The sequence below is a fragment of the Frieseomelitta varia genome, unplaced genomic scaffold, assembly GCF_011392965.1.
Source record: "Frieseomelitta varia isolate USP_RPSP 00005682 unplaced genomic scaffold, Fvar_1.2 scaffold_262, whole genome shotgun sequence".
Lineage (NCBI taxonomy): Eukaryota > Metazoa > Arthropoda > Insecta > Hymenoptera > Apidae > Frieseomelitta > Frieseomelitta varia.
The window spans coordinates 113,937-125,433 of record NW_025109993.1 but is presented as its reverse complement, the minus strand read 5'-3'; positions in this window follow the sequence as shown (position 1 = coordinate 125,433).

Here is an 11,497-nt window from a genome sequence, read left to right as displayed (position 1 = left end):
AACGAAACGTATTTTGATGTTTATATTGAGAGAAGTATAAGTAATAAAAAGCAGTATATGAGATTAGTCAGTTTTATTTATTTTCTTTTTTTTTTAACCAGAATTTAATTAGCATTTATGTAATAAATCTTGTCACTAGACTGTAGATTTTTATGCATTACATACTGCATTTTTTTATATGAAATATAGCTGCATATATTATATTCTTTCTTTCTGGTATCAAGTTTAATTGCAACGTTTATGAATCATCAATTAAATCAGAATTTATTAATTATCAATAAAAATTTTGTAAAGACATATCAGAATATATACAAACTCATTTTCTCAATTGATGTGCAAAAATTAGGAAAAAGGAAAATTCTTCATCTACCTTCAATGAGAAAATTAGATCGTAAAAATAAAACTTTGATTAGACACAGAAAACTTTGAGATCGTTCTGGCAAGGAATTGGAATAATTTTAAATAGAAATATTAATAAATATTAATTTATATTATGACATAAAACAAACATTTTTTCCATCTATAAATTAATTTTCTTATATGAAAAATGCCAATTCTCTATGTAGTAAGCCTTGAGGAAACAGTTGTTATATATTGTAATATAAATAAAAGATTGTACCTAAAACTGCTGACATGTATATATTATACATACAGAGTATTAACAATTAATTATTAATTTTCTGTACATCTACTGCATATTTGAATATGTTTTAACTTCAGCAGAAAATTTATATTTATATTTATATTTATATTTATATTTTTATAATATCTATAATATTATAATATTTCCAAAAATTATCCTGTTTATTTTAATATTACAGCTGCTAAATATACCTATTTGCCAGTCGGTGTCATTTTTAGTTTCACCTGAAATATTTGAAAAAATCACAGTGTTTAGCGGTAGTTTCCTTACTTGATTAACTAGACAAGCTTTTAATTAAATTCACAAAGATTCTTCCTGCAATCCCGCGAACGAAACAAAGTTTTGCCAATATGTACTATCGCTTTGCAGTAATTACAATGCCTGTTCGTAGCAGTACGGATCTAACGTCGATTGTTCTTAATTAAAATTCGTCGAGTCTGTCTCGCCCGATAATTTCGTTAAATTTTCGTGCACTTCAGGATGGAAGGGGCTGGCTGTCTGAATTCAGCAGCGAGGAAATTCAACTGTGAACACGCTTCACTTCATTTGCATAGACCTTCATTACAAACACGTACACATAGTTTAGTTAATTTCATCATTATATTTCTAATTTCCACGAAGTTCCGAGCATATTTTTTCGTTAACGTTCGAATCTACTCGAGAGGTTTTCACAATAAAAATTATTAGTCTAAGTCTAGTCGCTTTCATCAACAAATTAAATCAATTAAATCTCTTGATCTATTGATGTTTTTCAATATGGTTTGACGTACACTCCTGTTTAAAAATTTAAATCTTGCGAATATTTCAATGGAAATAATGACTTTGTAGTGTTGTTCTTTTTTTGATATTGCAATTTTTATTAATTATTGGATTCTTACGCACTTTAAAGTGAAATTTATTTTATTTAAAGGTGTAAAATTGCATAAAATAGGAACGTATTTCTACCAAAATCTACTTTTTCCAAGTTGCATGTATCTTCAAAAATACAAATTTTCGTGAAGATTTTTACACTTTTTTTACCATTCGTCGTATTTAAAGATTCTCAGTAAATGTAGCTCTGACAAATCTGTCTCTGACGATATTAATAATGATAATAATAATTATGCTAACATTAACTCTCAAGTGGTATCGTGAGAACGACCATCATTTCTATACTCACAAATTCTATATTCTCACAAAAATTTAAGCAAATCTACATTGTTTAATTTTCTTTTGCATTCTATATTCTCAACTGTTGTGTACGTTTGAAACGAATTCTTATTAATTAATATTAAATCATATTCTATAATGACTGAACACGTAAATGTATAAAAGATATACGCGTATCATAAAAATACGCGTTTCTGCTGCAAAGTTCAATGATTTTTATTCAACCGTTGAAAGGATGAGTAAAGAGAGGTCCAAAATTGCATTACCGATCGCAAATGTGTACATTAACGATGACATTCGATGAAGCTAATAGACCATTGCATTGGTATTATCGAGAAATTACATATGCGCGCATGATAATGTGCTTGCTAGAGAACATGCACATCGATTCGCTCTGTACAGTTCGACAAGAGTGTATAACGTTTAGAGAGAATGCTAATGCAAATACATACGTCGTTTCACCGCGCCGTTTTATCGGCAGTTAATGCACTAAATTGACGTTTCTTTGTTTCACGCTCTTCTCATAAAACGAACCAGACGCTTACGAGCTTATTCTACTATCTTCTCGGACGAGAGACATAATCTTGTTAAAAACTGGAGACAAGCGATAATAATTGAGAAGAGAATATGAGAAACTGCACCGAAAATTGCAGTGTAATTTGTGTCTTATAATATGTGTTAATGTTTCATACAGTTTTACGTGTTAGTTTATCCTCAAATAGCATCGTGGATATATTTTGATAACAATACTTGTATTGAAAATTTATTCGTACTGTAATAATAAATAATTCTCTAATTTCTGTAATAATAATAAATAAATATTTGATTAATAATCAATTAAAGACCAATTCTTTTTTCTTTCTTTTTTCCTAAGAAATTACCACTTTGTGTCGTACTCTCATGGTGATACATCATTTGTACATCTAAAAGATACATTCATATTATCTCCTTATTACAATTATACACGATACAGGGTCCATAAAGTCTCTTTACAATTTCAAAAATTTATTACGAAGGCAAATGATAAGACAGATAAGTGGAAATTATTACAAAATGAGACGTATATATTTAAGTTTTCTCCGCCTCATTTAATACACCTCTATATGGGCACCATTAATTGCACGAAGCACATCAAGACGGTATTTCTTACATGATCGATGTTTCCCTCAGATGTTATTGATCGTCCACTCCTCCCTTTATCGAACACTGTCCCTATCTCTATAAATTTCTTGTGCCATTCACGAATTGATGGACGTGACGGTGAATCTCTTCCATACTTGGTTCTGAAGTTTCGCTGAGTCTGCAGATCCGATTTGATTTCAATAAACCATGACACACACTGTGCCTTCTATTGAGGAGTAGCCATTTTTGTAAGGGGTTCATTTAACAGTATCTTATTCATCAGCAGGGTACCTGAAATGCAACGTGATGGAAACCTTGATAATTACTGAGTACATAGAGCAAATCTGATGAAGATATCTCATCAATTTCCTTTGTAATAAATTTTTGAAATTGTAAAGAGACTTCATGGACATCATGTATCGTAGATTATCACATCAGTAATCCTTGGATTACGTGGATTATCGTGTAGTATGTTGAATGTTATTAACGTGGAACGCAATTTCTCAGAAGTACAAAAACCAAAATGTAAATCCTGTTGTTCGCAGTCCAGAGACTCGTGTTATGTATTGTAAAGTAGAGAGAATACTTGAATATTCTTGAACATGGATTGTTGTGTAGTACGTTGAGTGTGAAACGCAATTTCTCAGAAACACAAAAACGAAAATGTAAGTGGTTCCCGCAACCTCGAAGCAGACAAGTTTGAACAAGTCGAATGTTTGCGCTCCTCAGTCGTACGGGAGCTATCGAAAGCATTCGTAACATTCGTGAAATACACTCATTGTCAGTTGAGCGCGTATTAACATTTGGAGCAAAGTAAAATCCAGTTGAAGGTACGCACGATGTTGAAATTAAACGAAGAACGTTGTTCTGTGAGAAAAATAGTAAACAGAAGTGATAAAGTGATAACGAGTTTGCTAAAAGATTCCGATAATTGTGGAAAAAAAGAAAAGTTGTGGACGACTTTAGACAGTATCTAACAGCTCGGGATAAACGTGATACATAAGTATAACGTCAAATTCAAGCTTGACTGGCGAGATGAATTGTAGAAGAAGTTGGAGTTATGACAAATGTTGGGAACATTCGACGTCTCTTTGAAGAATAGTGAACATCTGAACAGATGAAAATTGCAGCGAAAACTTCTTGTTAAAATACGAACATAAATTGTGCCGAGAAACACGTTTATACGAACAAGAAATGACGAAGAGTCGTATTTACTGATGAAAAGGTGTTCAGTTTAAACGAACCTGATGGCTTCTACTACTGTTATCATGATTTACGAAGGGAGTAACTTTTGAGTCGTCGATCCATAGAAGGCTACGGTATAATGATTTGGGGAGATGTTAATAAGGTAAGATGGAAATAAAATTTATTATAAAAAAATTAAATAGTAGAAAAATAGTAAAAGTAGTAAAAAAAAATTTTTAATACTTACGAAATGTAATATAATTTTTACTATTTATATATTTTGTAAATATAATATAATTTTTACTATTTAATTTCTTTTTAAATATCTACTAAAAATAGTAAAACAGTAAAAATAGTAAAAGAATCAAATAGTAAAAAATATTGGAAACAATTGAAACAAATTAACACGTATGCGACACGAATTGCTGAAAATAAGTACATTTTTCAACATATATAATGCGAAAACGGTAAAGTAATACTTTGCACGCAAAAAATTCGTATTTTAAAATAGTCAGCCAAATTTCCGGGCTTAAATATTATAGAAAGTTATTGGGCGAGTTTGACGAGAGACTTTCGTACACCAGAATGAAAGATAATTCGCAAATATTAATAAGTTTAAAAAATATATTGTAGAGGAGTGAGAAGAGAGTTAAAAAGAATCATTAAAAAACTATATAAATCCTTGCCTCAGAAAATGGCTGCTGAAGTTCATACTAAGTATTAAATAATCATCAAACTCGTTCTCTTTCGTTTCTATCTACTGTTTTTCAAGAAATATACTGTCATTTTGACCCACTAAATATTACCATGCTTCTGCCTCTTTTTTTAATAACAAAATTTATTGCAAAAGTTCAATTTATGTTAGTCATGCGTGTCGATAAACTACGAAAGAACGCATATAAGAAAGATTCTGCGTCATTTGTTTAATAAAAAGAAATTTAATAATTTCCAGAACGTGCTGTCTTTCTCTCCCGAAGTATCCTGTTCCTTTGTTGAATTATTAACTCCGCCCTCGTTTGTATTAAATAGCATCTACAGGTAGATTTGGTGTATATAGAGATTATGCAGACTATAGTATTGAGATTATATAGAAACCGTAGTATAGAGTAACGTATAGATTGTGTAATTATAAGGTGGTATAGTTCAGAGGCAGATCTGTGCATGTGATTAGTTGCAAGCCACGTGCATTAACGTCACAAGATGCTGCAATCTTGCGATAACAGTGCGTCGTTCTCGTTTCTACGAAATTAACAGATCCCAGAAATGGCAGCTGTACGTAAGGAGTTCGTAAACTTGCTAACGATGATTTTCTGGGCGCGCGTGTCGTCTCATTGCCTTCGTTACGGTTGGAAATTTTCCCGAATTTGGAGATTTTGCACGCGGTACACAGCGGTTACTGCAAATTGTCATCGTGTCACGTGGTTTAGAAATATTCACGTCTACGTTGAAACGTTACATACGTAAATACATACGTGTATCGTAGACACGTGGATATTGTAAATTCGATCGAACGTGAAAGGTATACGTGTTCGAAATCGCGGAATAGCTGCTTCGGGGAAACGAGTGGAATACGAATGGCGATACTTTAAAAATTTGTTTCTGAATTTTACAAATTGCCTCGGAAATTCTATCGTTCTGTCGTTTTCTGTTTCTGTTTCTTACGATTGTTACAGTTAAAGTGTACGAAATATGCAATTTCACATTTATTTATTATTACGTATAAATATGTAATCAATTTATTTATATTTTGTATATTTATGTTACGTGTATTTTTACATTTTTGTATATTTAGTTTTATTTATTTATATTTATTTTTACTTATTTATATTATGTTGTGTATTTATATTTTTGTACATTAGTTTTTATTTATTTATATTATGTTGTGTATTTATATTTTTGTACATTTATTTTTACTTATTTGTATTATGTTGTATATTTATATTTTTGTACATTTATTTTTCTTTATTTATATCATGTTGTGTATTTATATTTTTGTATATTCATTTTTATTTATTTATATTATGTTGTATATTTATGCTTTTGTATAACAGTAGTCAAATATCGCCATCTTCTTCAAAATCTATATAATATTTTAACTAATATAGAAATGATTATATCTTTAAATATGATGATATCTTCGAATTTGGCAGGCGTAAGGTACATCATCGAAAATTTGAATACATGTTCTATGTGTAAAATATTTCATACAAATCTTTCAATATCAGTACACTTCTGATAGTAATTTCCTTGCTTAGAACACACCGTGTACACAGAACTGAACACATCTGTTATTACATAGTATTGCCAAAAAGTAGACAGAAGTGTTAAATTATGAGCTGTGAGCATAATATGCAAACTTAATCAAAGTGCATTCAAACTTTTAGCCTATCACGTCACGATTTCTGTGACTTAATGTATTTATTTCCAATTTATTCGCTGCATCGCTTCACAAGATACTCTTATGGATATGGCTTTATCTATTGAATCTATGGATAATTCCAATTTGAAAATTTCTCCTAGGAATCGTACGTATCTGAATAACTGAGGAATTAACAAGGTGATGGTGCAGGTTAACCAAGGGTCGAGGTCCAAGGGGAAGTGGCTCTCAAGCCCATAAATTACGTTCTGACATGGGTTCACGATGGACCTTTTATGGTTATCGAAAGCGCTAACGTTGGATCCTCTGGTTGTTCGCATAATACATACACCTTCTTCAAAAGTATTTGGACACGTGCAGAAAATGAAATAAATTTGAAAAACCATTAGGAAATTGTTACAATTTTTTTAAAAAATTGTAAGTTATATTAAGCTGGGAGAAGTATATATAGTTTACATTATAGTAATAATAACATTAATTTTGCACAAGAAAGTTAAATTTTCTTTTCGTCGATATATCCACCGCGCTTTTTAATTATTTGTTCGACTAATTTCGCCATCCGTTTTATTAGTTTCTTTATTGTTTCTGGTACTATTTGGTCCCGTGCATTTTGTAGTTTGTTCCACAAGTCATTTTGGGACTTTGGACACACTTCACGGATTTTTCCGATCTAATTGCATTATTTTTGAGTCATCACCCTGTCCCAAATGTTGCAAATAGTCTTTACAAACCCTTGCAGTGTGCTTGGGATCGTTGTCATGTATGAAAATAAAATTTTGGCCTATTGATTGCCTCCAAGATGATATGGCATGGTCACGTGAAATAGACAAATATTGTTCTTTTTTCAGAATCCCTTCGATTTTTATTAAATCATCAACGCTATTTGCTCCAATACATCTTCCAGACCATTATTGATCGCCTGCGTCAGGAATCATTTTTTCTTCAGGTTTTGCAAAAACATAAGCTCGCCGTTTGCAACCGAACACCTCAAATTTAGATTCGTCGGTTTCATAAAACATTTTTCCACTCTTCAACTGACCAATTTCGATATTTTTTAGCCCACTGTAGTCTTTTCGTTTTATTTTGTGGTCTTAGTAATGGTTTTTTTTTATAGCTATACATCTACGAAAAAATTATTATTTATACTAAATAAGCAGGTGTCCTAATAATTTTGGAGGGGAGTGTACGTGGGAAAGCCGCTTTTATGTGTCTACGAAGTAATTTCGAAGTAATTTCTTGCCGTTTAACTCGAACGATCAATGAAAGTTAAAAAGTTAGAGAGGACCTTCGCTTTCGTATTGTAAATATTCGCTCGACTCACTATCGTTATTTACACGACGATGATAAATTTCAGTTTTATAATTCCCAGCCTTCTGCCCATGCTGAATCCGTTTTCATTTAGACTTTTTGCTGTTGCATCGCACGCTTTTTCGTTCTTCCAGAATGTAATATCCGAGAAGTAACGAGCAGTAACGTAGCTTTCTCATAATCCACAGAGAAACTGTCGCAAAATTTTAATTCCAATTTTTCAATTCACGATCGACACGATGTTAACAAATCATAAGAACTGTTTAGAATTTCACGTGTACACTCAATTATCTTAAGACGAACACTGGGAAATATAAATGGGAAAATGAAATAGTATTTTTATAAAACAAAAAATATGCAAATGTTAATATATTGAGAGCATTATAAAATATACAAGCAACTGAGAAATAAGATATTGAATAGCAGAAGTATATACATATTGATGGTGTGCGAGAAGCCGATGGTTGCGACGAGTCGGGAAGAGATCGAATCGGGTTGGGTTTCCAAAAATTTCGAGATTCCCAAAGGAATCGGGTTTCCTGAAAAAGTCGAGATTCCTAAAAATTTCGAGAACCCGGCTACCACTTCTCGAACTACTTTAATACGCTGTATAGCAGTCAAAATATGTAAACACACAGTTCAATTTCTTCTGCCGGTGAAGTTATTGGAATCACGGATTCTAAGAATCGTGTGACCTCATGTAAACGAACGTGTGATTGCGTGTTTAGTACTTGGACATTATGTTCACTGTTGAGCAGTATCGCTGATAAATTCGAGAAGCTCAGACGTATATTTCAAAATCTGTGTGAAATTAATAATGATTAAAAATCTTTAAAAAAAGTGTCGAGTGATAGTGAGAGTAAAGCTGTGGTAGCAGGAAGCAGTGCAGATGATATCGTGTAAAAGAAGAAGGTAAAGAGAAGCTCTGTTTGGGAACATTTTCAGGAAAAAGATGATACGAAGGCGGAATGCACACGTTGTCACCATGAATTTAAAACTAAGTATGCAAATACTACTGGTTTATTACGCCATTTGAAGCATATGCATCCAAACATAAGTATATAGTATATACTAGAAAAGAAACTGAATCGATAGAAAATTTATCGCATGTACAAAATGATACGCGAAAGATTGTTAAATCAAAAGATATAACAGAAGGAATTGCTCGAATGATGGTTCTAGATTTGCGATCTTTCGATATAGTTGAAGGCATCGGCTTTATTAACGAATTATTTAAACTTGTTCCCAAGCCTTTCCCAAATCCCAAGTCTTTCAGGAATCCCGATAAATTCGAAAATCCCGGCTCTTTCGAGAATCCTGATAAATTTGAGAATCTCGAAATTTTTGGGTTCTCGACCCGACGCGAATACCGAGTGTTTTATACTACTTGGCCACGTAAAAAGGAGACAGATGTTCCATAGCTCAATCTCAAGCTTAAATGTAAATCTTAACTCTAAAACGCATGTATGAGCTTAAACCATGGAACTCTGTTTCCCAAACAACGATTGCATCAATAATAAGTTCATATCATACAGTACATACAATACACAAAATAATATTTTCATACATTACAAACAATGCATACAATTCATACAATTCATACAGATCATACAACTCATACAATTCATACAGTTCATACAACTCATACAATTCATACAGTTCATACAACTCATACAAGTCATACAATTCATACAATGCACACAATACATACAATCATGCAATACATTCAACCGTATAATACATGCAATCATAAAATACATACTATATATACATTACATTCGAATGCAAATCGTACACTATGTATGCAATCACACGCAACCTTTCATAGTGACACACTTGTTTAATTTGAAAGTTACACAATAACTGTACAACAATTCGCAGTCTCTATCAGCGCATTTTGTATCAAAGACACGTTTCTTAAACTTTGAACGAAATTATTCAGGGAACCAAAACTACTGACACATGTATTGTACAGAATGCGCTAACAGTGAAATGACAAATATTAACCATCTTATAATAAACTAAGACTAAGACGCACAAAACTTAAAACTAAAACGCACGCATCCCACGATGACCCTGCGATATCCCTCGTCGTCTATCGATGACACGCTGGGGGCCCAAAAGTCTACTTATCAACTGATTGTTCCTACAGTTCAGTTCAGATTGTGAAATGAAGATAGGAAAGAAATTTTCACGGTCTAAACTGAACTGTAGGTTGCGTAGTTCTTAGCTTGATATCGTTTTACAAGCATTAAAGTTTGTGAAACTATAATGTTTGTAAAAAGATATCAATTACCAGGTCTCACCACGAGGAGGTGACTACGCACGAGACCCGCCCGGACCCACCCTCCATTACATGCAAATAACTCGGCATTCTTAAGGAATGCTGAATCTTTATTCTACTTGGCCCGAGATTAAACAAAAAGGAGACAAACGTTCCATAATTCAATCTCAAACTTAAGTCTAAATCTTAACTCTAAAACGCATACATGAGATTGAATTATGGAATTCTGTCTTCTGAACAACGATCGCGTTAACAATCATACAATACGTACAATCACACATTACATTCGTTACATACAATCGTACATTCCATACATTCCATACATACCATACATTACATACATTCCATACATTACATACATTCCATACATTCCATACGAATGCGATATGTCGCAATCACTCGCAACATCATACTAAGCACACACTCGTCTGACATGAAAGTTACATTACAGTTGTATAAAAATTCGCAGCCGTAACAGTGCATTTTATATCAAAGACACGTTCATCGAATTCTGAATGAAATCGGGAGAACGAAACTACTAACACGCTTCAATATCGTGTTTTACAAGAGATATAACGCGAAATGAAGCCTCGGTTTGTTACTATCATTGCACTAGAGTAGGGTTTCCAACTTTCGTTGTCAGTATGCCAAATCGGTTTCCGAACATTTAAAGGCAAGTAGTTTCGCGCTACCCCCAACGACACAGTGGGGTTCCGAAGAACCACTGAGCCGGATTACAAAGGACGCTAGACTAGAAGAACCTACCTCGTCCTTTCGGACAAGGTTGCAGTCAACCAATTTAACAGACTGACAGCGAAAGGTAGAAACTCTGCTCTAGTGCAATGACGGTAACAAAAGTAACTCTACTCTAGTGCAATGAAGGTAACAAAAGTTACTCTACTGTAGTGTAATGACAGTGACAAAAGTAACTCTACTCCAGTGCAATGGTAGTAACAATAACAATAACATCGAACGAAAAGAGAGAATGGAGGAAGTGTCCATAATTTCGTCTCAAGTTAAATAAACGTGCCTTTGTACAGAATGCGTTCACAGTGAATTTACAAATACTAGCTATATAATTAACTAAAACTAAAGGCACCCAATTTAAAGCTAAGACGCACGCATCCCACGATGTCCCTGCGATATCCCTCGTCGTCCATCGGTGGCCCGCTGGGGGCCCAATAGTTTACTTATCAACTAGTTGTACCTACAGTTCAGTTCAGATCGTGAAATGAAGAAAGGAATGAAATTTTCACGGTCTAAACTAAACTGTAGGTTGCGTAGTTCTTAGCTTGATATCGTTTTACAAGCATTAAAGTTTGTAAAACTTTAATGTTTGTAAAAAGGGATCAATTACCAGGTCTCACCACGAGGAGGTGACTACGCACGAGACCCACCCGGGCCCTAATCCCAACCACCCTCCATTACA